Source organism: Topomyia yanbarensis, chromosome 1, assembly GCF_030247195.1.
Source record: "Topomyia yanbarensis strain Yona2022 chromosome 1, ASM3024719v1, whole genome shotgun sequence".
Lineage (NCBI taxonomy): Eukaryota > Metazoa > Arthropoda > Insecta > Diptera > Culicidae > Topomyia > Topomyia yanbarensis.
In genome coordinates this window covers 72187193-72213812 of record NC_080670.1, presented here as the reverse complement: position 1 = coordinate 72213812, position 26620 = coordinate 72187193, and the positions used below count along the sequence as shown (strand labels likewise).

Here is a 26620-nt window from a genome sequence, read left to right as displayed (position 1 = left end):
ACTAGTGTTTCATACAGCTCCTTGCTTCCTAACCAATATCAATGCGGTTTTTAACACATCTCATGGCAGGAGCAATTTTGAGAGCGCCTTTGGTTAGCGGGGAGCATTCCTTCTAGGAAATAACGAAGCGAGGGAATCCCGCTTATGTTTCTTATGAAATCTAGCGCAGGATTTTGATAAAAAATTCTTTCCGGTTTTTGACACATTTTTTCTTTGAACTCTTGCTATTTTGATGTTATCCTACTCTATCAGACCTGAACCGGATTCAATAGACCTTTCTCGTCAAGAAATTTTATATGCTGGAGCACTTCCTTTTTTATCCCCGATTCATTACTGCATATTGCCGCGATGATTTGGTACCTCTAGGATAATCAACCAATTTGGGACCCCTAGAGGAAGTGAAATTACGTTAACTTCAATAATATTTGCTTGCATGTGTTTTATAATGCAATACATGCACGAGTTTGCTCCAAAATTACTGTTCTTGAAATAAAAATATCAATGGATGTTTTGTATATTGACACACGCAGAAAAAAATATTGTAAAGGAAATCAATTCTTATTTCATATCAAACAAATTTTCATGTTATATATGGGCTAACCAAATTTTGGATTAATTATAACCAATTGAATTGTCAGATCAATTTTTCAGGTATCGTTAAAACAAACATAATTTTTGATTGAACCAAAAACAATTTTTATTGGAACAAACTTTGTCTACTATTAAAGTGAACGAGAGTTTCATACATACAAGTTACAGCGATCAATATCATTTACTTCAATGGATGTTCCAACAAAATATTTGTTTGAAATATTTTTTTCTTATGTCCACCTAAACCCGAATATTTATAGTTTCAATAAAAAATAAATTGTTTCACTTAAAGGATCAGTTTGAAACAATTACCAAATATATTGGGTTAAAAAAAACTTTGGATTAAGTTTTTATATTCACTTCTAACGCAATTTTCTTTGATTTAATAAGAAATCAACATTGTTTTAACTCAAGGACCAATTTAATTAAAAAACAAATCAGTTGAAATAAAAGTTTATTTTGCTTGGTGGCTCAATGTAGAGTAAAGTAATTAGGATTGAAAATATTCGTACACCATATATCACAGCCTGACGACACTAAGTACACGGACGTAGCGAAGGTTCGGGCCAGCGGATCACTCTTAATTGTTACATACATGCCCAAGAAGCTACTAAACAGGTCGTTGACAGTAGAGCGATATTCCTTGCTTGCAAACAGTACAGCAACTGGCGCTTCAAGAGTCGAGAACTGGCAGAGAAGTCGATCAGTTGGGTTAACACCGACATCTATAGCGGATCCTCGTCCGAGCGCTGCTGGGTGAGGGTTGCAATTACACATAATCAACATTTCCTGGATTCGTTTGGACATTTATCGCTGGCTGTCTAGAGACTTGAACGTAACGCAGGCAGTGTGAGTTCCAAGTCGGCGATATAGGTATCTTTCGTCCATACTTACCGAACGCGAGTGGACACTCCAACTACGGTGGCTACTGAGTGATGCTACCTGTTGATCATAATTGGCCCCTTGAGCAAATACCTGAAATTTGAACAAATTTTATCGGACCACACTGTCCATTCAACCCTTCCGATATTTGATTCACAATTCCGGCCGACTTTTGCGGAAATGATCCAGGATACCGAATGGGTAAAACTTATGCTGAATTGTACTCACATTTTCCTTAGGCTCGCGATCTTCTCGATGAAAAAGGTTTCAGGTTCTAAAAAATCCGACGCGTTCTTTTTCCTAACTGAGAAGAAAGCGAAATCTTCGAAAATGATATTTCTTTTCAGCATGAATTTTTCACATTTCGGACTCTTCCATAATAATTTAGATAAAACAGTAGGAAAAAACCTTGTCAAACACCAAAAAGGCATAATACCAAATCAGACAAACTAATAGAATCAATAAAAATATTACAATTGCATATTTAAATCTAATTTGAAAATGTCCACAGGTTCCTTCTTTCTATCATTGAAATATGAAACGTTTTCGGTGATAGGTATATCCAAAACTGTGGATTCTGTTTAATTTTAAACAATTACGGCCAATTTCTTCACTTGGATGAAAACCGGTTTTCGTTGAAAACCGGTTTTCGGATAATTGGCTACCAGCACCCCAAAAACTGGTTTTCAGTGAAAACTGGTTTTCATCCAGTGAAGAAATTGGCCATTAGAGTAGAACTAATGATATTGAAACTTAATAGACTACCCAAGCATTGTAATTGTTGCATCAAATCAAACAAATGTAGAGAAGCCTGGCAGTGCAGGAGGCAAATACATTAACAGGGTCCAAAATGTATAGGGTCCAAAGTGTATAGGGTCCAAACTAGGTTGGTGTCCATTACTATTGAAAGCATCAAAAATAGTGCGAACTGCTCATTTAACCCCATATTCTGCATTCCTAATTTGCCTTGTTCCCTCATATTTTTACACCATTTAGAGGAATTTCCTGCGGTGAATACTAAAATAAAGTGCTTCGCTTTGGCCATTTCAGAAGGATCCGCCTGACTTTCTTCTGAATATTTGATTAGCAAGAAAAGCTCAAAATCCTGAGCACAATTCTGGAAGGGTTAGAAAGATTACGTCAAAATAAAGAACAAAAAATTCCCCAGAATTCTGAACAGGGTTTTCATTAGAATATTTGACAGAATTTCACTATAGAAACAAGAGCACGATTCCATCAAAATTCTGAGCAAATCATAATATTTATTGTCTCCAACAGCACTCTAAGAAGCTTTTCTTCATAAAATACTACCAGAATCGATCGGAATTCTCAGCAGCATATCATCCGAAACTTGAGTAAGATTCTAATAGAATTTTGAACGAGTTCCGAACAAGTAAATACTTACGGCTAACCCTAGAACGGTTTTGTGGGTTACATTTGTACGCAAGAGCTATTTACAATCTCTGTTATTCCGTTACGGTTTAACTACAAGTAATCTTTATCAAAAATCAATTTGATTATTAAATTTTTATAAAAGCTGGTACAACATATTTCTTTCACTTGATCAACAGTACCCACTTAAAGTTTGTCAAACCACGTAATCATTGTACGTACCTGTATTTACTAGTGATTTTTCCTGTGGCATTAGCCAGAGAACTGCTCCCACAACGGAGAAAAAAGTTGTTAAAAAAGTAGTTTGTTTTAAAGAGCAACAAATCTTCAAAATTTCTCGTTTTTTTTCCTAAAGCTTGCGTCTGATTTCAAGTTATGAGCTACTCAAACTTAAGAGTTGCTCTTGGTCAGCCATTTCGTTTTTTTTCTTGTCAGACTTCATTCCCCAAACCAGTAGCAATGAGATAACTAATATCATTAGCTAGTCATATAACTTGAATATGCTATTCTAATTTTATTCATATTGACTGCGCAAGATTCAAACCTATTTGATATCACTGAGTTTTAACATGAACTTGTTGACACGATTGCATACTGTAACTCAACTCTTGTTTTATTCCATCAACTTAATCTACTTATACTAAATAATACATGTAAATCTTAAAGCTAATTTTCCTATCTGATAGCTAACTTAATTCCAACGAGCGTGGCTTAGAAAGCTCGCCATGATTATTTCCTACGTCTAAAGTTACTTCTATGGCTGTCTCGCCAGTGTGTGTGTATTTGTTTATGGAAAAAGGAGGGGCTAAGTAGGATTGTCTATTCTCTTGCGTCATGTCCTCGCAATCGGGTTAATTTCTCTCTTGGTTTACTGCGGTATTTTGAGCTGTGCTGACTGTCTGACCTTGATGTCTTAGACTGTGCTGACTATCTTAATGTGTGTCGATGCTATGTTTGTTGTTTCGTGAAATGTGCTGATACGTGGGTCGGCTTTTGTCGTTCAAGTGCGGAAGGCTAATTGTTCTTGTTTTAGGGCTCAAGTTTGTGTTGTTTTATTGCGTGCTAGATACGTGGGAATGTTTTGAGATTTGGACGTAAGTTTGGTTCTGTGGCTAGTATGTAGATCAGTTTTCCGGTTTGGATGTAGGTCTGTTTTCGAGGTGCTAAAGATGCAGGTCTGTTTTAGAAATGTATTTGGTTGATTATTACTAGCTGTGAAAAACATAGTTGTTTGGTACTGTACATGTTGTCTTTTGCGAAGTGGGTTTTTATGTCAATAGGGGCTAAGTGTTATGCTTGGAATGCATGGTCTGAGGGTTTGATTTATTTTAGCGTTGTCAGTAATTCTTGTGTGGTATGGTTTTGTCATGTTCGATGTAAGATTTTCTAGTCGTGGAAAACTATCGGTTTGAGATGCGATGTAGCGTTGTAGGTTGGGTTCAATTAGTATTATGTTTGGTGTACGGTTGGTATTGGTATAGTACAGGTATAATACACATTTAAAATCAATATTTAGAATAAAATTTAAAAAAACAATAAAGCAAAAAATGAAAAAAGCTATCATATTCTTAAAATGAGTAGAGTTATTAATTTAATTCAAATCAATAAAAAAATAAATCAAATTAGTTCAGCTCAGTAAATGAAAAATTAAAAAAGTTTTAGAAAGTTAGTTAATAGAAAAAATTGAATTGAGTCAAATCAATAAGTTGCATGAAATGAATAAAATTATTAAAATAATAATTGACTGAACAGAATTATTAATAAAAGGGGAAACTGAATAAAATTACGATTCCTCTGAAAATCGTAAGACTTTCTGACTGTCGTACATGTTCGTGAAAGCGCCATTTTGAAACATAAATTTTGACAGATAATTCTCATTCTGTATTTTTTTGGGAAAGGAAACGTGTTTCATTTCTTTGCCATACTTAAAACAAAAATCATTATATTTGTAAAATCGTGATTAAAGCAGAAAAAAGTGAAAAAAATAACAAGTAAGTGTTTTGGCAAACTCGAAGCTCCTACTTCATGTAATGATTTTTTTTGAGTTTATTTTCAAGACGCTCACCACTTTTCCCCGCACAGGGGAATGATACAAAGAGTTTAAAAAGACGCACGTGGAGTGTCTCTTGAAAAATTTCATCTTCAATTATCCATATAACCCAGTAAAGTCAAATATTTTTTGAGATACCCAAGGATTTCCCTAATTATCTTGTGTATATAAAGCTCAGAATTGAATTAAAGTGGAGTTGATGTAGTTTTCAATTTTTGGTCCCCCGTTTCGTAAGGAATGCATATTCAAGGGAAACCTGCCTGATTTGAACATAAATTGGATAGTTTTCTCATAATACAAAAATTTTTCAAATTTTCTCACGACTACAAATGTTTTCTTTGGCAAGTAGAGTGTATAATAAATATGTTTCCGCGAGAGGCTCTGCTCTAATGCAAAAACTATTTATAGGCAAACAGCAAAATGCATCATATGAAAGCTATATGCTTAAATCATGATGTGTTTTGTTAAAATCACCCATATCTCAGAAAGTAAAAAATATATCCAAAAACAAAAATAATAATGGTCACGTGAGGCCTTTCATTTCAAACTAGTTTCATTGAATTCGGTTTAGTTATTGCTGAGGTAATTACATGACATTAGTGCACATACATGCAGACACACACAACATGCAGTGACACAATCTCATATTCATACACCTCTAGTGTACATGTTTAATATTGTTTCATAAATGTTTGCGCTATTTAATATAGGTATTGTTTTGTAAATGTGGTAGTAGAATCATCATCTGTGATTTTCTTATCATTTGTAATCTAAAGTGTGCAAGTATCCGTACGCTACACATAAAAAATCATTACTTGGTGTGAAAATGGCACAATTTCATATTCGTACACTTTTGAAAAGTCAATTAATTTGTAATTTAAGACGTGTTATTTCTTTATTTTTTTTTACTTGAAAAAATAGATTTTATGACAACAGAAAAGTGTTCATTGGCACAGTTTCCTCGACACTAATTTAAGAAATTCCCTCAAATTAGCGTGACGGTTTAAAAAAGTAAACTAACTGCCATTATGAGACGGAAACTAATTATTACTCGCCAAAATGAAACTAAATCACTTCATAAAATCTTTGAAATTGTTCAAATGTTGCGTCCAACTATTTAACATGTCGTTAAAAACTTTGATGTGGCGAAACGCAGAGCAGATATTGCGAAAAACTTGAGCTGTAAAAAATTTACGATGAGGGATAAACGATTTTTAATTACAAAAAATTGGGAAAATCGAGTAATTAATGTTATATACATGGAAAATAAAATGAATCATAGCATTTAAGTATTAGTCTGCTCTGGTACGGTTCATAATGTACAGAGAACGGACAATTACAATGCTTGTGTTCTGAGCAAGAAGCTATCCATCAATGAGAAGAACAAAGAATTGATTTTTTATTTACTAAACAACATTGGAACATTTTATCGGAATATTGGAAAGATTGTAAACTTTGTCTACGAGTCCAAATTCATCATCTTTGACGCAAATGGCTGCCCAAGTAGCACATTTTGTTCGTATGTAGCTTTTTATACAGAATGTGAAACAAAGGCTGCTTGTTTTGAATACTCCGTCCGGTATCTGATATACGACCCAAAAAGCGCAGTTTGAAGTGCGATGTGAAACAAGTAACTTAGTTCATAATCAGTAATAAAAATCCGAACAAAAACATAATCATGTATTTATTATGTTTTTGTGTCGTAACATGCAACCTACTCGTACAATCACAAGTTCAGAATGTTCCACAGGCAGTAATATTATCTTCAAATTCTTTATGTGAATCATCACGATTATATGCTTGTTTCAAGGATATTGCACATGCAGTAATATTTACTATCAAACACTTGGTTAAAAGGCAGTAGGCATATGAACGGATCTGACAAACTACTTCAAAAACAAATTGAACATATTGTCGAAGAAAAATGTTCTTGCAAGGTATATTTAGAAATATCGGCCGATTATCAATTCTATCAGTCTTCTAAAGTAATACATACTTCTGTAACTGCTTATATCAGGGCTAATTAATCAATAATTTACACGTTTCCAGTATAGAAACTCAAAACCATTTACATTTTTATTGCAAAATATGATAGGGTGAAGTGCCTATTTTCACCATACTAAGGAGGGCGCCTCACTGAATCATTAAATACTCGGCCTACAAACAATGGAATGCGTAAAAACTGGCATCAACAGCTTTGCTTCGTTGTTAAGTACCAAGATAATAACATACATGCGCTGAAAACAGTGAAATTCTTGTGTTTGAGCGCAACGAAAACACGAATCGAGTGCCCCCATTGTTGCGCTACCATTTGACTCAATGCGTTGAACAAAGATGGCAGACACTGCTCTAACCAACGGCTTCAAATGGGTAGCGTGATAATAGAAACATAGCGATAATGGGCTCATCACCCTACTCTACTTCTAGAATTTCGATGCGCTGCTGAAATAAGCTGTTTTGGTAAAAAAAAATAAAAAGTTTCCGATGTGTTGTATTTTATTACCCATTCAAAATACACTACAAATCAATTAAAATGAAAAAAAGGTAACATAAGTGAGCCTGCAATTAATAATCTGGTGTACTAAAATGTGATCACAATTCACAAATTCCATTAAAAATTGCGTAATATGTTTTTCGTAGTTTTATACATGGCCGGGAAGAGTACAGTGAGATTCAAAATTAATGTAATGCTGGCTCGAGTTGAAAAAATACAACATGAACTAAGCTGTATCCGATCCCATCTCCACAGAGAACAGACATCCATGATCGAACAAAAATATTTAAAAAACGTGTGTAAACATTTGAATTAATACACGATAGACACTAGCGCCGCCACACCAACCTATCCCAACTATCCGTCAAATCCATTCTGGAACCGGTTCGAAATCATGAATGAATTCAGTATGGAATCTTGCTCAAAGAAAATAACCGATTCCCACTCTATCGGTTGATCCATTTGAGCTGGAATTCATGCTGGAAGTCCGAACCGGTTCCGGACCAGTTTGACTGGAACAGTAGAGGAATAACCGCTGTCAATTCTGTCGAACTCATCCAGATAAAACATGACAGTAGCACACCTGGTTTGGATATCCCAACATCCTTCGAAACCGTTAGAGATTTTACACAAGTTGAATGCTGAAGATGGACGTCTGTTCTCTGTGCCATCTCTATCCACTAAGTTTCAAAATATAGTTCTCCGAGATAAATAATGAGTTTTTGTGAATTATGTCTATCTTTTATTTTATTTTAATTTTCTTTAATTGTATTTCAATTTAACTTTATTTAATTTTCTATACTATTTCAATTTATTTTGATTTAATTAAATGTGATTCTATCATTTTTTTTATTTAATTTTGTTATATTTTATTTTAATTTATTTTATTATACTTTATTATATTTTATTTTTTTTTTATTGTAATTTAATTTAATATAATTTAATTTAATTTAACTTAATTTAATTTTATATTATTTTATTTCTTTAATTCATCGAATTAAAAAAAACTGGAAGCATTGTGATTGGTCTCATTTTTATGACGAACACTGTTCGTAATCTTCAAATTTCTCTCCAGATTCCAATGTTTAACTTACGTAAGCAAATCAGTAACAGACACCCTTGAACAATATATTTAATTTGTACCAAATCGCTGCTGAACAAACTGGTATATTATGTAAAAAAGAACATTCTAAAAACATGTACAAAAACATGTTCGTGCTTATTCCACACACTTTGACAGTGATGTCATATGTATTTTTCACCATTTTATTAAAATATGCAATTGGAGGAAATTTGACAATAAGTTCACAAGGTGAATAAAAAATATTATGGCAACACTGGCAGCTGGCCATTCATGGTTTGACAGTTGCTCGAGAATGAATAATTAGTTTCAAGTGTTTGTGCGCGTATGAAATTGATACATTTTATCAAAATGTTTGCGGTAGCACAAACCCGAAAGGGGAAAACATCCAAACCGGAACTGACGGTTGTACCGGAAACATGGGTAGGCGATAAATGTGTTTTCTGGCCTTCGAAATCCCTGGTGTCCCTATCACGGGATCCTAAAACAAAACCAGGACCAACCTGGACTACAACAAAAGCGAAGATTGTTGGAACAGCCAATAACTTCGTCGAAGCAGAAAACGTACTAGCTGAGCTTCAAAAAATTACCGATTCCGAGGATGCTGGAGGTGTTGGAACCCGAGCTAATCCAGTAAAAAAAGAGGGAAGTTCTCTAGTAACACATACCAACTAAAGGAACAGGTAAGATTAAGATAATGTTTGAAAATAGATTACAAATACTGATTGTTCTGTTTTAGAAGTCGCTCCCTTGCCCCGTGTTTGCCGTTCCAACGGTGGAACTTATACAACCCACGAACCGTTCTGTTACTCCGGAAAACTTCGAATTGAGCTCGAAAACCTTGGGCCCATTGATGACTAACGAAAACCCGGATGACTCAGTTCAATCTCAAATAAAGTCGGTGGAGGTACAGGTAAGTTTGGCATTTTTTTATCATAATTGTGATCATTATTAGTTACTGTTGTGTTTTAGATCGCCAGTAGTGGAAGTAATATGCAATATTTACAGCTGGAAAATGGAAATTTAGTACCTTTTATTTGCGAAACTAATTCAACGGACGACGTAGCGGATGACGCTCCAATAAATGCGAATATTTGTGACAATAATTGCTGTGGAAATGCGAGTGTTTTAAATCGGCTTGACAGTATGGAGAGTGAAATCAAAGCGATTAAGGGCCTTACTTTGCAGGTACTGGATTTTATGGCTAACGTTGATAAATTTATGGCAAAGAAAAATGATGTCATAAAGAGACCTGAGGAAAATTTTGCAGGATGCAAGGAAATCTATGCATACAAACAAGGGAGGATTTGCAAAAACTAGAAGAAAAGCTGCGCGATACCCTTTTTGAAAACCGTATGCTTCAGTATTGCAAATCCTTATACAATCTAACCGGAAAGCGTGAAGGGATGCCGTTTTTCAAGACTTTTATAAGAAAAGTTATGTCGCCCACTGTTCTACAACCGTTTTCCTGGTTAGGGAATCCGCGTCTTGTCAAACATGCCGATGGAAGTCATAGTGGCCACAATGAAAGCTTTAAGAGCAGTTTCCCCAACTTTGTGCATTTTGTTTTTCTGGTAGTGCGAGCAGCAGATTTTGAATTTACCGAAGAGAGCAATAATAAATGTTTCTCAAATTTTCTGCGAACAAAAAATACAGAAATTAAGAGATTCGAATCAGGCAAAGGTAATCGTGCAGCGTATACAAGAAAGCGCAAATGTTTTAAACATGTTGAAGTGGGTCAAAATATACTGGCCAAGAATCAAATGAAGGCAAGCGTTACTAACAATATAAAAATGGAACAAAACGAGTTGGAGATTGATTTGGTAGTAAGTGGAGATTATGAAGTTGAGGACATTGGAAAAGAGGATGACAACGCTATTAGTTTCGAGTCAGAATCGGAAACGGCTTTAGAATAGCAGCAAGTTGACATGTTTCGTTTATTTTTCTTAAATTCTCTAACACTTTTTATTATACCTATTCTTTTTATTGCTGAACGCATTTGTTAACTGTAGATGTTTTACAGCTGGAATTAAAGAACAATTGATTTTAATTGAGTTTGAAATACCTAGTAATAATGAGAAAACGCTTGATCCTTTATATTTTAATTCAACAATATTTTTCATTTATTTTTGGAGCAGTCTGCATGAGCAGTTAGTATACACAGATGGTTTTTGCTGGTTCGTGTTTTGAATCGGGTCGAGCATGCTTGCTCGAAACTGTCATTGTTGTATGGGTTTTGTGAACATTGGAGCCTACTTATATTGAAATTCATTGTTAACCCTTAAATGTGCATGGTTGTTTTAAAACGACATTGCGAAAATCATCTCAAAATTATCGCAGTAAAGTATTGAAGCTTTGAGACAATTTTTACAAAATTTGAGAAGAATCTATTTGCGCCTTTAAGGGTTAAACATGCATAGATCATTTTTGTCATGTTTAGCCTTAATGTTTTGGTTTCGCTTAAAAGTTTCAATTTTATTTCAACGTATGAATCAAAGGTAGGAACACACATTTTGGTAAATACTTTTCCCTAACTTCAACACTAACCATTTTTGAATACAATTCTTCGAGTGAGTAATTTTTTGAAGGACCCAATTTCATGTCTGATGCATATATCTGCAAAGCGGATGATTTTATAGGTTTCAGAAAGTAATCAAACTGGTTGTCTAGGGCATGGCCCCATAATGAAATTTTTCCAGCTACAGCATTGTTTAGAATATTCGTTACCCTAATTACTTTGTATTGATTTGAAAGGATCCAACAGTCTGAATTCGAAAAGGTATCGATGCAAAAAAATTTAAATTTCAAAGCAGCGTACGATTCTAGTGAATGTTCTTGAAGATATTTGTATAATTCAGAAGATAATGTCTTGCTATCTAGTCTTTTGTTCAATACTGGTTTGTTATCTGTACTTTTAGGATCGTAGAGCTTTTCATTTCGTAAGTTTTGCTGCATTTCAACTATTCTTCGAGCTACCTGGGATAGTGGTAAATTTCCACTTCGAATAATTCTCTTAATACTAAAAAGTTTGGATTCGAATGGGTAAGCATCAAATGAGTCCAAAGGTCCAAATCTTTCGACATCATCAACCAAATGAGTGATGCTATGCATATTGCTGCAGAACATTTGAAGACCGTATAAAATTTTAACGCCATTAAGAAAATCTGTAAGTAAGGACCTTGCTATTTGGTAATTTTCTTTACTTTGTTTCTGCCGAATACAAATTTGTACGGCGCAAAAGTAATGAAGAAAGTGCTCGTAAATGTCCTTACAATCAAAAAACTTGTTTATAACGATTATACTTATATACAACAAAAATGTTCTGTATTCTGTTCCCTTCCATCTAGAAAGGTGTTCCAATCCACGAATAGGTCTCTGTATTTCTTTAGGCATTTTACAACTGACCATAAAATCACTAACAAGCTGTGCTTCAGAAGAAGACCACTTTGCTTTCATATTGTTAAGTGATCCTGCCTTACATCCAGTCAGAAATCTTTTCGTAATGCCTAAGTCGATTAAATGTAAAGAATCTCCAATTGGGAAATCTTTAACAATATCTATTCCTTCTATATCTTCTAGAATACTAGTAAATTTATGATGTCCTTCGTCTATTTTAAGTCGAAATTCTTGATCGCTCCGTAGGGGAGCATCTAACTGCGGAAATATCATTTTCCCGAAAGCGTGAGAATATTCTCCTTCAGTGGCGCATTTTAAGCATGATCCATAGCCGTTATGTCCAATCACACCTAAATGAAGACTTTTGAAATATTTGTATATAGGGTGATTCAAATATTGCTTACCTCTCAGCATAGCTCGAGCAGGTGTGTCGCAAATAAAACATCTTAAAGAAATCTTTACAATGTTAGTATCTATCCGAATTCCTTTTTGTAAAACAAGATTTAATTCTTCAACAAATGGCCGTAGAAATGCATTGACATTTTTTGGTTTATCTGAAATGAAAAACAAATGTGTGTAGATTGTAGATTTTTTTTAATTAGTTTAAACTTTCATTACAAGTCCCACAAAAGATTCTCACAAATTGAGGGGGTATATTCCTTAATTCGTGAATGTTCACCAAGATTGGCCAGAACGATGTTGAACTTTTGAAAGTTGGTAGTCCATCGATGTTTACGTTTAGAGAAATATTTTTTATATTGCTTTCATTGCTGGTTGACAGCACATTTATAAGTGCCGGTTGCAAACCATAATGCCAATACTTTCCACCTATATCATCGTCATCCGAAATAATTATTTTGGATGGTGTATGCACAAGAGTTCTTGCATCAGTTGGAAGAGCGTAATCCGGCACGTTAGATTTTAATATTTTAAAAAGTGAATTTAGTGCTGTGTGTTTAATCTGATGTTGAATAGCCCATGACTTCAGTTCTTCTCGTAATTCGTAAATGTTGTCCTTTAAGGGCATATAGCCGATACTTTCAATTTCTTCATCAGAATTTTGATTTTCATTTGCTTTACCTTCGGTAGTGTTTACATCAAATTCCGGCGACGAGATGATTCGAAGGATTTCTTCTGACGGTTCACTATTAATAAGCGCTTTTGAGTCTGCTGGTTTGATGTCAATATTTTTAGACGTATTCAAGGCCTTCTTTATTATTATTTTTTTCTTGATTCGAAAAGCACCATTTCTTTTTATTTTTTTCCAAAGTTCTTTGTTATTCGGCATTTTTTTGCGAATTGCGTACGATTTGTGCTATAAAGTTTACACCAAAATATTATTTGGACTGTTGAAAATCTTGAACTTGACGAAATACTGGTTATACTTTCGTAACATATAATACATATGCGAGACTTGGTTGTGCAAGTAGAACTTGAATATTTGAAGAGTATTTTGATAGCAATGTACAATATCATACATTACTTGAATGGAAACATTTTGAACATGTTGAACATATGAAATGCCCATGGGCCTCCTGTTCAAAATCCTTTGAACGTTTCAGATGTCATGAGATGTTCTAATGGTGTTCGTTGTGTTCTTATGTAGTATCATTCAGCAAACTCGATTAATCACGTGTTTAGGATATTTCACTTGCAGTAAAATAAACCCATACAAACTTATGATTGATGGGCAGAATCTTTTGTGCAAGCACAACTTGTTTGTTTGAAGTTTTTTTTATATCATTGTACAACATCATATTGATTTGTTTAAGATTCCGTGCAAAATATCGAAGTAGAACAAACACAAGTTTAAGATTTCTTGACTGGAACTATTTGAACTTGTTAAACATAATGAACCTACATGAGCCTTTCGTAAAACATCTCTCTGCAATTAATATTTTTTCGCATGTTTCAATTGCTACTTGGGTGTTGTATTGAGTGGAGAAAATCGAACTCAGACCTGGACGTAATAGTCTTATAACAGCAGCTAAGCGCAGTGACAGTATAGTTATTGTATGGGGTATTATATGTCCACTAGAAGTGCTAGAAATTTGGTCTTCATTGATGGAATGATAGATCAGAATGTGTATTTTATTATGAATATCTTAAAATAAATTTTAAAGCAAGCTTCCGTAAAATGGTACTTTTACTAAAAAATGGCGGATGTTGGAAATTCGATCAGGAGAAGAACCTAAAGCATAATGCGTGCAAAATACGTTTAGAGTAAATTTATAATTGTTTAAATGTTATGGATTCTCCACTGCGGACCCCGTTTATTAACTGACTAGAAAAATAAATGGGAGTATTAGGATAAAAAGTGCGAAACTATCCGGATTATAATGAGAATGAGCGAAGAAACTACTATTTAGAAGAATGGGATAAAATTTAAGTTGAATGCGCACAAAAACTAGTGGTCAGCATTCCAATACGATTGAAAACTGTAATTACAAACAAAAGCTACCACATTGAATATTTAGTATTGTAATTTCAATTGATTTTTGAAAAAATATGTGTACTGTACGAATATGAGATTGCGTGTATATTTGACTATCTTTAGAACTATGATTATTTTTAAATTATTGTTATTAATTATTGTATTCTCCCTGTGCTGTCTAGTAAACTATATCTACATAAATAAAATGTCTCGTAAACTAATTTTTTACTTGAAAAATTCTTATAAGCTTTCCACATAGCGGTGTACAAAAATGAGATTGTGTCACTGTATGTACAATGCCCCAATTTTTCGAGTTGAGTCGATTGGTATATTAGAAAGAAGGAGAAACGGTATGCTATATTATGTTCTTGTGTTAAAAGTACTATGTGGTTTTTGGAACAACAATATGAAAGTAATTTATTATTTTTGCGATTTTTTCATGAAAAATATCAAAATTGCTCAACATTTTTATTAGGGAGCGTTTTTGTTTTAATACAAATTTAGAAAGAACATTTCGCATCCAACGACCTATTTATGATGAAAATCTGTTGAAAAATGGCAGAGTTATCAATTTTTTTCCAAATCAGAAATTTGCTCGCATGAACTTTTAAGGGGACGGTGTCATATACAATTTTCAAAAAAAAGATTTTTTTTTCAATTACATATACATCCAAAAGTATGTGTTTGATCTTTGAACTTGAAATTAGAAAAATAACGGAAGATATAAGTTTAGAATCCTATAGTGCGCGGCAATATTTGACTAGCCCCTTAATAGTTCATGCGAGCAAATTTCTAATTTGGAATAAATATAACTGCCATTTCTCAACTGATTGTGATGACAAATAGCTCGTTGAATGCGAAATTGGATGTTCTCTTTAAATTTCTATTAAAACAAAGGCGTTTCGTTAGAAGGATGTTGACCAATTCGCAAAATCGCAAAATTATGATTGTTTTCATTTTCTTGTCCCAAAATCTCTTTCCAGAACACTCAAAAAATTTAAAATCGGTTGAAAAAAGGCCGCGTGGATTTTTTTTAGTGCCGATAGTTTCGAAAAATAGTTTTTTGTTGTAAATCAAGATTTTGAGCTAGGAGCTTTTTCTGAAAACACTAGTTCACCCACAAGAGTTTTCAAGTTTGTATGTGAAAATATATGAAGAATAGGCAAAAGAAACAATAAAATCAGTAAAAACTGTCAGTATCATCTTGTGCATCCCACAATCTGCAGATATACAGCTTAAGGTGTAAGGATCAACATTGCGGAAGATTGCAAATGGTTCCGATTTTGCAGTCAAAAGATATTCTCATATAAAGTTATGTGTTGCCTTTCTGTCTCGCACATGTTTAGAATAGGCAATTTCAAAAAAATCGGTTGGTCTTTAAATTTAAATAACTTTGTTGGGGAACTTCCAATCATTATGCAACCTTCAACAAAACTGTTGGTTATAAAATAAGCTATGTGACCAAAAGTTTTGAGTATGCACATTTACTGTGGATTTTTTATTTGATTTTAAGTTTTTATTTCCGAGTTTCCATATGTATGTATTACTAAAGAAACTTGAAATCTTTTGTGGGTGAACTAGAGCTATCGGTAAAAGCTCATATTTTGCATATGATTTTTGCATCCAATTACCATTTGAATAAGCAGTGTTCCGCAAAAAGTTAAAATTGTTACCAGCCCAATACACAGTCCCAGTTAAGTCAGCTCGTACTTTAGAATACCAATAAGAGCATTTTATCATAATCCTTTGAGACAAAAAATACTTCACATAAACCCGAAATGTATATCTAAAGTGTGTACCAACGAAACAAAAACAGCTACGTGTCTGCAAACTATTGTTATTTAAAGTAATCATTATATCAATTCTTACTGAAACTTATCTTAAATACTGTCTCTCTTAACATCAATAAATACAAGATTGTGGCTTTCGACCCACCGGTAGCGCCAACTAATTACAACGTATAATCCCTCAGAGCCAGCGCACGCGCATGCGTGCCGTGTATAAACATTGAAATTGAATTCAATCGAAAATCAAATCAACCAAGTCCAACATCTTAAAATATTGCATGAGTAAATCACATACATTACTCAAATCCATCTCATTTGCACATAGTTGTTAGGGCAGCTAAAATATAAACTCCCAAACTAGAGCCTGTATATTACACGGTACTACAGTGATTTTTAGCTTTTCAAGAGACCCAGTATTTGTTGTAGGACGCATCAAATGCAATACACTGAAGTTTTTTTTATGCGGAGGATACGTACCGCATAAAAAATCCGCATAAAAAACCGCATAACTTTGAAAATCCGCATAAAAAACCGCATAACTTTGAAAACCCACATAAAAAAACCGCATAACTTTGAAAATCCGCATAAAATAAAACCGCATAACTTTGAAAATCCGCATGAAAAACTGCATAATTTTGAAAATCCGCATAAAAAACACATAAGGTGTGAAATATTTTTCAATATTAAGAGCCATAGTACTCAAGGAAGAGCAAGGATTTGAAGTAAGAAAGTTTAGAGAAAAGCGTGGAGTAGGGTCATATGAGCGAGCTTAGAGTTTCGTGGCTACTTAACTTTTTTTCTTCTGCAACGCAGGAGTCAGGATCTTTTGGTATTAAATGCGAATCACCTAAGTCTGCGGCATGTCCAGACTTACGCTTGTCACTTAATGACTTATGCTGTCGGAACCGTGACTCCCCGGAATCGCAAGACTGACCTCGGCACCTAACCGACCAGCATCGAGATAACGATTTCGAGAGAAATTTCAACGTCGGGAAATTTCTCCGTCGGAGTAGACTAGGCCCACCGCCGGGGACTAGTTCGAATAGATCGGGAAGTAGCTCCGGCAGATGCTCGTCGGGCGCCTGTCACCTGGAAGTCACCCTCCACCAGAAGTGGGTAAGAAAACCAACCGGTACGTACATACACTGGTATTGTTCCCAAAATCTCAACACGTGTAAACGAGTGATGCACATCGTATTCGGTTTGGATTTCGTTCACACGGTAAACGAAAGAAAAACCTCCACCGATTCTTAGTTTATAAAACCAAACCGAGCCACTCAGCACCGTTTACATGTGTGTATGAATTTCAACTTGTGTTGATGTATTCTCAGCAGCGGTTTCGGTTTGGCTTTAGAAAACCGAGCCTGGTTTCTTCTGTACACGGTGCTTCGGTTGAAAGAAGAAGCAGTAAATTCGTCTGCAGTGCTGCCGATAGACAATTGAATTGAGTTCAATTAGTTGTTGAGAGTCAATGGGGTAATATCAAAATGGCTGGTTCTGAGCAGTTGCTAAAAGTTGATGTTTGTTTCAATGCTGAACCATGAAATGTAGATATGTTTGAATTCGCAAAGTTGTCTAAAGCATACAAATTGATGTAAATGTCAAAATGTTTAAATTGAAATTAAAGAAAACAATGAAATCAGCGATGTCCATAAAATAACAAAAACAATAAAATTAATGAAATCAATAAAATTAATTAAATCAATTAAACATGACTTGATCACATAAAACTTCACATTAACACCCAATGTATTCAAAGTGGCCTGTATTTATATCGCCAATAGTCGTATCAATGCACGTCTGGTTGCGCTGGTTAGGCGATTCTCGAATAATCTCGAGCACACACTCGCATTTTGTATACATATATCCTTATTATTACTGCTACGGCGCATCGTATTGATACATCTATCCTTGCACAGGGGCAATTGCGTGTATTGACCATTGTATGAAATGACAACCTTACAAATTTGACAAGTGCTGGTTCTTTTGTTTCCAGTTTGGACTTAACAAATTTGGATTCCATTAAAATAAGCTTAGTGCTAACAATTAATTCCCAATCAATTTTATCGCAGAACTACTTACCGATTCAGATACCACTAGAAGTAATCCATAAACAAATAATTAAACTTATTAGATATTTCATATACATTTTCCCACAGTAGGGAATTCCACAATTTAATTGTAAGGCTTTCTAGAGAACATTTATACTTCCAAAAACATAACTCCCAATATATTTCAAATGCTTCCCAATATATAATTTTGTGAATACGAATGATCTCTAAATCTGTAATCAACAGGACCACCACCTGTCACATTTAATGCATGACGTCACTGTGCAGTGACCAATATGTGTGTTATTCACATATGGTAAGCAACTCAGACGCAAGTGGGGGGAAACTCACGATAAGGTTCTTATGGTTCTTATTTACTGAGTGCTGGTAATACGAATTTCTGTTATTTTTGCTGTTACTGTACATCGTTTTGAAACATCTAGAAGGTTTGGTCGCGAACATTCGAGTTTAGAGGAAACTACCACTAAATTATTCAATTACAAAAAACTTAATTCATTGAGAACAGCAACCAACTAACGAATAGCAAAACAACTTTCATTTTATAGATCGCCATTAAAAACTAAGTTTCTTTAAGGAATAAATATTTCCGGCGATACCAGTCGATGTGTGTATGTAAATCTACTGCAGAACAATTAAATTTTTAAAAAATGTTGCGCAATAATTTGAATAAAAAAATTGTTCACATTGTGTCCAATCACGAAGTTGTCTGTCTCATTACAACAAAACATGTAAAACGACCTTCAATCATTAATGTGGATATTGGTCCACAATGTAACCATGCTAGTTGTTAAATCATCATGAATAGGCCGCCATTTTGAATTTCTAATTTACGGCGCAATTCAAGTTTCGTTTCCTTGGAAATATATGCCTATTTAAATATGCATGCTTTTAAATGCTAAATCGTCGTGAAAATAACACCATATTGGGATGCAAAATGACGACGAATAACAACTTTTAATCTCTACACAACTTTTCGATATCATTGGTCCATATTTTTACCATTAAAACGTTATTGAATACCAGTAGTATTGAATATAGCTCGCCATTTCATTTTTTAAATGACGTCAGGCATCAATTTGCGATCTTTTGACATATTTCTTATTTTTAAAATGTCCATGTCGCGTGATTCTAGATGACAGAATATCTTGAATATACTGTCATCTTAAATTTTGTAGTTAGCAGCAAGCTTCCGTGCTGATCGGTCGATTTATCTCGGACGCGTTAAACCGAAAGTTTGCTCACGAACTATACCACTCGTTTATTTGCCAATTTTTCATCGGTGTTCTAAAGGATTGCGCTTTCGTCGCGACAGTGCCTTTCCGCCATGCGCGAAAACACGTTTCGCGTAGACTATTCGCAGTTACCGAAACACCTTTCCCACGATGTAATCTTAAAACTCGTCGGGAAAGAACTCGGTCTCACACGAGATAATGTGTTACAAATTCAGCCAAGCAGAAGGCTGGGTTGTACCTTCGTGAAGGTCAACAACCTTGCCCTGGCAGAAAAGATTGTCGAAGAACACGATAGTAAACACGAGTTTACAATCGACGGCAAAACACACAAGCTGCGAATCATGATGGAGGACGGGGCGGTGGAGGTGCAGATCTTTGACCTACCCGAAGACATCACCAACGAACAAATATCGGCTTTCCTAGCCGAATACGGTGAAGTACTCAACGTTCGTGACCTCCTGTGGGACAATCGCTATGGCCCTTTCGAAGGTGTGAAGACCGGCGTTCGTGTCGCTCGGATGGTGGTGAAGAAGAATATTCCTTCTCTCGTCACGATCCAGGGAGAAGACACCGCAGTCGGATACAAGGGGCAGCGGCAAACTTGCCTACACTGCCGAGAATTTGCACACATCGGCATTCCATGTGTGCAAAATAAAAAACTGCTTGTACAGAAACTTTCAGCCGACCAGTCATACGCAAACGTGGCAAAAATGCATGTACAGCAGAAAGGACCGGTAAAACCGAACAAAAACCTACCCAAGTCGGGCGAACCACTACAATCATCGGGATCAAAACCCCCGACTCGAGAGCCGTCGACAGCCAGTCAAACAAAACCTCGAGAAGCCATCGAGACACGATCTGCAGCCGTACAGCAGAAAAACACCATGCCTCCCCCTGCGGCGCCAACCACCACCAATCAGAAACCCACACCAACTCAAGCGACCATCCAACCTCTCTCGGCCCTCGCAAACGTCGTCACACAGCGCAAAAGCGATGGAAACGAGACAGACAGTTCTCAAGCCTCGACTAGCAACCGACGCTCACGCAGACTGCCGCCGGGGAAGAAAATGCGTCACGGCGAAGACGATTTCATCACCATCGAACACGGACGCGTCCAGATCTCCGACGAAGAAATGTAAACAATGGACTTCGTCAGTTGTAACATCGGAACCATCAACATCAACACAATCACCAACACTACCAAACTCAACGCCCTACGCACATTTGTTCGCTCGATGGACCTTGACATCGTGTTTCTACAGGAGGTTGAAAACGAACAACTCACCATACCCGGCTACAACGTCGTCTGTAACGTTGACCATGCGAGGAGAGGAACGGCAATTGCGCTCAAAGAACACATTAAATTCTCTCACGTAGAGAAGAGCCTGGACGGAAGATTGCTTGCTTTGCGCGCAAATAACATCACACTGTGCAATTTGTATGCCCCGTCGGGATCTGCCCAACGAGCCGAACGAGAGCGCTTCTTCAATACAACGATCGCCTACTACCTTCGCCACCGAACCGCACACACCATCCTGGGAGGCGATTTCAACAGCGTGCTGCGAGCGTGCGACGCGACGGGAAATAATTCCAGCCCCGCTCTACAAGCGACCGTCCAACAGCTACATCTACAAGACGTGTGGCAGCAACTCCGACCCCGAGAGATCGAATACACTTACATTACACACAACTCTTCCTCCAGACTCGATCGCATATACGTCAGCGCAGGGCTTAGAAATCAGCTGAGAACAACAGCCGCCCATGTCTGCTGTTTCTCAGACCACAAAGCAGTCACAGTGAGAATATGCCTTCCTCTCCCCGACCGAGCACATGGTCGCGGGTTTTGGTCTCTCCGTCCCCATCTCTTGAGCACCGCAAATATCGACGAGTTCCAAATTCAATGGCAATATTGGACTCGCCAGCGCCGTAACTTTCCGTCGTGGATGGATTGGTGGCTGTCGTGTGCCAAACCTAAAATAAAATCATTTTTTCGATGGAAATCAAAAATCGCATTCAACATTTTCCATTGCGAGCAACAACGTATTTACGGGTTACTACGGCAGGCATACGACAGCTACCAAAACAATCGTGCAATGCTTCCCACCATCAACCGACTAAAAGCTGAAATGCTTTCACATCAGCGCCACTTCTCAGAGATGTTCGTGAGAATCAACGAAACACGCGTGGCGGGAGAACCCATCTCAACCTACCAGCTGGGGGAGCGCGAAAAACGAAGAACAACCATCGAACACCTACGGAACAAGAGAGATGAAATCATCGACAATTCAACTGCCATCCAGAACCACATGGTTCAATATTTTACTGACCTATACACACGAGCCGATGTGGAAGAACCACAAAGCGACAGTCCCTTCCAATGCGAACGAGTCATCCCAGAGACCGATGTCGAAAATGAAGCCACCATGAATGAAATCACGACTGCTGAAATACTAACTGCAATCCGCACCAGTGCTTCCAGAAAATCGCCAGGGCCTGATGGATTGCAGAAAGAATTCTACCTGCGAACTTTTGACGTCATCCACCGTGAATTAAACGTGGTACTGAATGAGGCTATCAGATCAAACATTCCAACCCAGTTCGTCGATGGGGTAATCGTACTGGTGAAAAAACGAGGGGCAGGCGACACCGCTCGTGCGTACAGGCCAATAAGTCTGATAAATTACGACTATAAAATTCTCTCTCGGATCCTCAAACAGCGTCTTGAAAACGTTCTTCGTTCCCACAGCGTGCTGACCGACGTGCAAAAGTGTTCAAACCCAAACAGGAATATTTTTCAAGCCACCCTGGCCTTGAAAGATAAGATCGCTCAACTAAAAGCCTTCCTTCTTCTTACAATCTCAACCGTGTGCATTTCATAAATACTTCTGAATCTACTGTTTTCTTCGACACATCCATGAAAGATGAGATTATTGGAATTCCGGACCATATACGCCCACAAGTGGTTCCAAATATTTTTTATAATAAATTCCGAGAAGTCGACTGTTCTAAGATGTTTTATACTGACGGATCAAACCTCGAAGGGTCCACTGGCTTCGGTATTTTCAATCAAAAGTTCACCGCCTCCTACAAACTCAGTGACCCTGCTTCAGTTTACGCCGCAGAACTAGCTGCTATTCAGTATACCCTTGGAGTCATTGACACATTACCCGCAGACCATTACTTCATCGTCTCGGATAGTCTGAGTTCTATTGACGCTATTCGCTCGATGAAACATGGAAAGCATTCCTCGTATTTTTTGGGGAAAATACGGGAGCTACTGAGTGCTTTATCTGACAAATCTTTCCAGATTACCTTGGTGTGGGTCCCTTCTCATTGCTCCATTCCGGGCAATGAGAAGGCGGACTCCTTAGCTAAGGTGGGTGCCATTGAAGGTGACGTTTTTGAAAGACCAATTTGCTTCCACGAATTTTTCAGTATTACTCATCAGAGAACCCTCGAAAGTTGGCAAACCTCGTGGAGCAATGGGGAGCTAGGAAGGTGGCTACATTCGATAGTCCCTAAGGTATCGACGAAACCTTGGTTCAAGGGGATGGATGTGGGTCGTGACTTCATTCGTGTGATGTCCCGACTCATGGCGAACCATTACACGCTGGATGCACATCTCCGACGTATTGGGCTCGTGGAGAGTGGTATCTGCGCTTGTGGCGACGGTTATCACGATATAGAGCACATAGTCTGGGCGTGCACCGAGTACAGTTCCGCCAGGTCTCGGCTTATGGACACCCTCCGGGCCCGAGAAAGACCACCCAACGTCCCGGTTCGAGATGTGTTGGCAAGCCGCGATGTCCTCTATATGTCCCTTATATACACCTTCATAAAAACCATCAATATCCAACTTTAACTCCCCTTTTTCCTTATCATTCTCAGAAGCGCTCTCTTCCACCTGTACCATACACCCACGATGGTTTGATGCGACTCCAAGGCGACACAAAACTTCCCTGTCGAATGAGCCAACAAACACGGGACCTAAAGCACGAACATCACACGCACAACTCGAAATGTAGCCGATCAACATCTGAGCCGCACTACGAAATCGTCTAGAGAAACCCCTGCCATCTCGAGAACGACCACCCGGCGTCCCAGTACATGATTCTTCCTGATGAAGACCACCCTGATTCTGTAATCCATCCGTTGATCTCCCGAAGTCTGAAACTGAAATAATGTTCTCCCCCTGCCATGTTTGTCCACCCTACTTCCCCTGACTCTTATACACAGAAGTAACACCCCTTCCCCCCAAATATCTTCATGAAGCATTTAGCTCTTCTTGCCTTTTCTAGTTTTAACTATTATATTATATGATCTCGTTGAAAATGCCCAACTCTACTACCACAGAAAATAACTCTAATTAATGTCTCCGAATCTTTACAAAATTTAATCACGCCCTCTAATTATTTCTACTTTTAAGATAGTCGTAAAAATTTTCCCCCTTAGTTAAACATTATTTGCTCCAATAATCTCATTGCTAAAAATGTCAAACCATATTGCCATAAAAACTAAATGACCCCTCTAATCTTACGAAAATTATACTACCCCCTTGTGTATATGTATAGCTATAAATTAGCCTTAGTTTAATTTCAAAAATCAATATGTAAGCCCCTAGTTTTAAGTAATTTAAAATGTAAAACAAAACAAAATTGGCACCTTTAAGCTAACGCAAACCTGCCTTATCAAATAAACGAATTGAAAAAAAAAATTGTTCGAAAAGTGTTGTACATCGCCATGGTTCAATATTTTTCCAAAGGCACGTCCTAGTTATAACAAAAAAACGATAGAACAGTTAATTGCTCGTCCAACGACATTTTAATCACAAAACTTAGTCGGCAAAGTTATTCATTTATTCCCAAATTAAGAATCATTGAGCATGTACCCTTAAGGCGAAAAATGCAATTTCAAGATAACAGCGGTGCGGCAATGCTGGTCATTATTTTATTATTTATATCGAATTATTTCGCTATTTGTCGATCGACGTGTCTTTGGAAACATGTTGAACCATTTGCGTGTTTTGCATGAAAAAATCTAAAAAATGGCAATTTTTATATTGTTGTCCAGAAATTGCATATTTTTTAGTACAAAACAGCATCTATAGCATACCGTTGGAAAGATCTTTTTTTGTTTCTTTCCAGAAAAAATCGAAAATCGGCTGAAAATTGATAGCGCAGTTAATTTGTTAATTCAGAAAATAATTTCGGAGGGGGTCCAAAATTTCGATTTTGAAATGTTCATTGTACAATACGTAATATGTAATCACCTCATTTAATTAAAATCAGTTTTGGTGGGCGGCTGTACAATGATCAGCTAATATTTACCAAAATATCTACTATATCAGGTCGCAAGAAAAAAAACCTGTTTTAATCCACCTAATGGTGTAATTGTGCCTTTCTCATTTATTCAATAGCAAGTTATATTCAATATATTTGTGAAAATGTCTATTATATTCTTATTACACTGCACATATTTACAAGGGCACGAGTGCCACGAACCTGATGAGCAACATGTTGACGATGATGACCTTGGAACAAAAAATATATTATTTAAGTGGATAAATCAGCATGAATTAAATGTTGTCTTCGTATAACATATTTTGGAATGCAGTGGGAGGGGAAGGGATTATACCTGTAGCAGAGTATGTGAGAGTGGCCTAGTTGGTGAAAATGGATTCAGTCATCACCGAATCCGATGTGACTTTAATTCTGGAATATGCCCGGTACCTTATTTCGGTTTAAATTACTATGTAACCGTAGTAACTCCGGAATCAAAAGTCAGATCTGAATGAAATTCAATAGCAGTCAATGGGTGAATTGTATTTATCATTTGAAATCAAGTTTGTAAAAATCAGTCAAGAATTTGCTGAGAAATAGGTGTGATATTATCATACGAACTTTGATAGTTACCCGAGAGTATCAAGAACCGTCATAGGTGGCCAATATTTTTTTGTTTTGATTATAAAGGTTTTAACCTTAGGGTAATTCGCCTCTTTGTCGGGTTGGAGAAATCTCACTAGAGAAATCTCTAACCCTATGTGCGGGGTTGGGAATTGAACCCAGGTGAGCTGGGTACAAGGCAATCGATTTACCAACTACACTATCTCCACCCCCCTAAGTGGTGGCCAATATGGTTAAAACTACTTTGATTGGTCTTTAGGGATCCAGGCCCACTAATCCAAGTAATTTTAAATCCGTTTCAATATGTATTGCATCATTTGGACATGTTTATGTTGCAAGTTTATATAGGAATTTGCTATGTGGCTGCAGTCTTCAGCCCATAATTTCGGAACCGGAAGTGGGATCAACAAAAAAATGCAATAGCAGCTTGTGGGAGTATTAGAACCGTTAATTTGAAACTAAGTTGATGCAAATCGGTTCAGCCATCTCTGAGAAAATTGAGCGGCTTTATTTGATACACACATGCACCTGCAGACATTTTGCGTTCTCGACGATTTGAATCGAATAGTATCCCGATCAGAAAGAAATAACAAAATTATTACAGACTGAGTTACTTTGTAATGATAACAAGTTGTGTTATTACTTTGGTCTCGTTAGTTGGTAAAATAACAGAAAACATAACAGAAATTCTTCTAGTATATATCAAAATTATGACAACCTGTGATAGGCTTCTATCAGAATTATAACAAATTTTGTTAGGTTCCCCCACGGCCAATATAGCTTTTATTACCTATTGTATAGTATCAACGAATTTAGCCTGCAAGTCTAAAAATAGAATAGAATAGAAAAATATAACATACATTAAGGCGTTTTTCGTTTGGAAGCAAAAAGCTTCATGTAGCAAAAGCTTTTTATAGTTTTGTCAAATGATTGCATACATGCTGGCGATTGTTATTATGAATATATGACACGCTGATTGATAATTGTGGATATAGCGATTTGAACCTGGGTATTCTGAGTTTCATGGGGATGTTTCTTGCATGAACCAACGACGTTGCTTTCGACCGATGTTTAATGTTAGCATAATATTCTACGCATTCGTCAAGGGCAAAACGATTATAAATGCAGAAGATGTTTCCAGAACGCACACATTGAACTTTGCTAAAGCCAAAGAACTGTTTGTTTTCCTTGTATAATACGCTTTGTTTTCATATAGTTTTACTCACTACTACAGCTGCCTATATTACGATAGTCTGAATAGCTTTATAATATCTTTTCAGATTAGGAAAGTGGGCTATTTTTAGAT

The 26620-nt window shown here is 36.6% G+C and overlaps 1 protein-coding gene and 2 long non-coding RNA genes across 8 annotated transcripts in view; 2 read left to right on the top strand and 1 right to left on the bottom strand.

The window, feature by feature from the left end:
* The window catches only part of LOC131677909 (uncharacterized), a 401698-nt gene that overhangs the window by 192137 nt on the left and 182941 nt on the right, over positions 1 to 26620 (top strand). The window lies entirely within an intron of this gene.
* LOC131677914 (uncharacterized) lies at positions 8418 to 10519 on the top strand. Its single transcript, XR_009303466.1, has 3 exons — positions 8418 to 9173; positions 9230 to 9403; positions 9463 to 10519. It is a non-coding gene; the product is annotated as an uncharacterized LOC131677914 (long non-coding RNA).
* Positions 12064 to 12791, bottom strand: LOC131677916 (uncharacterized). Its single transcript, XR_009303468.1, has 3 exons — positions 12505 to 12791; positions 12291 to 12440; positions 12064 to 12236 (listed from the first exon to the last, which is right to left on the bottom strand). It is a non-coding gene; the product is annotated as an uncharacterized LOC131677916 (long non-coding RNA).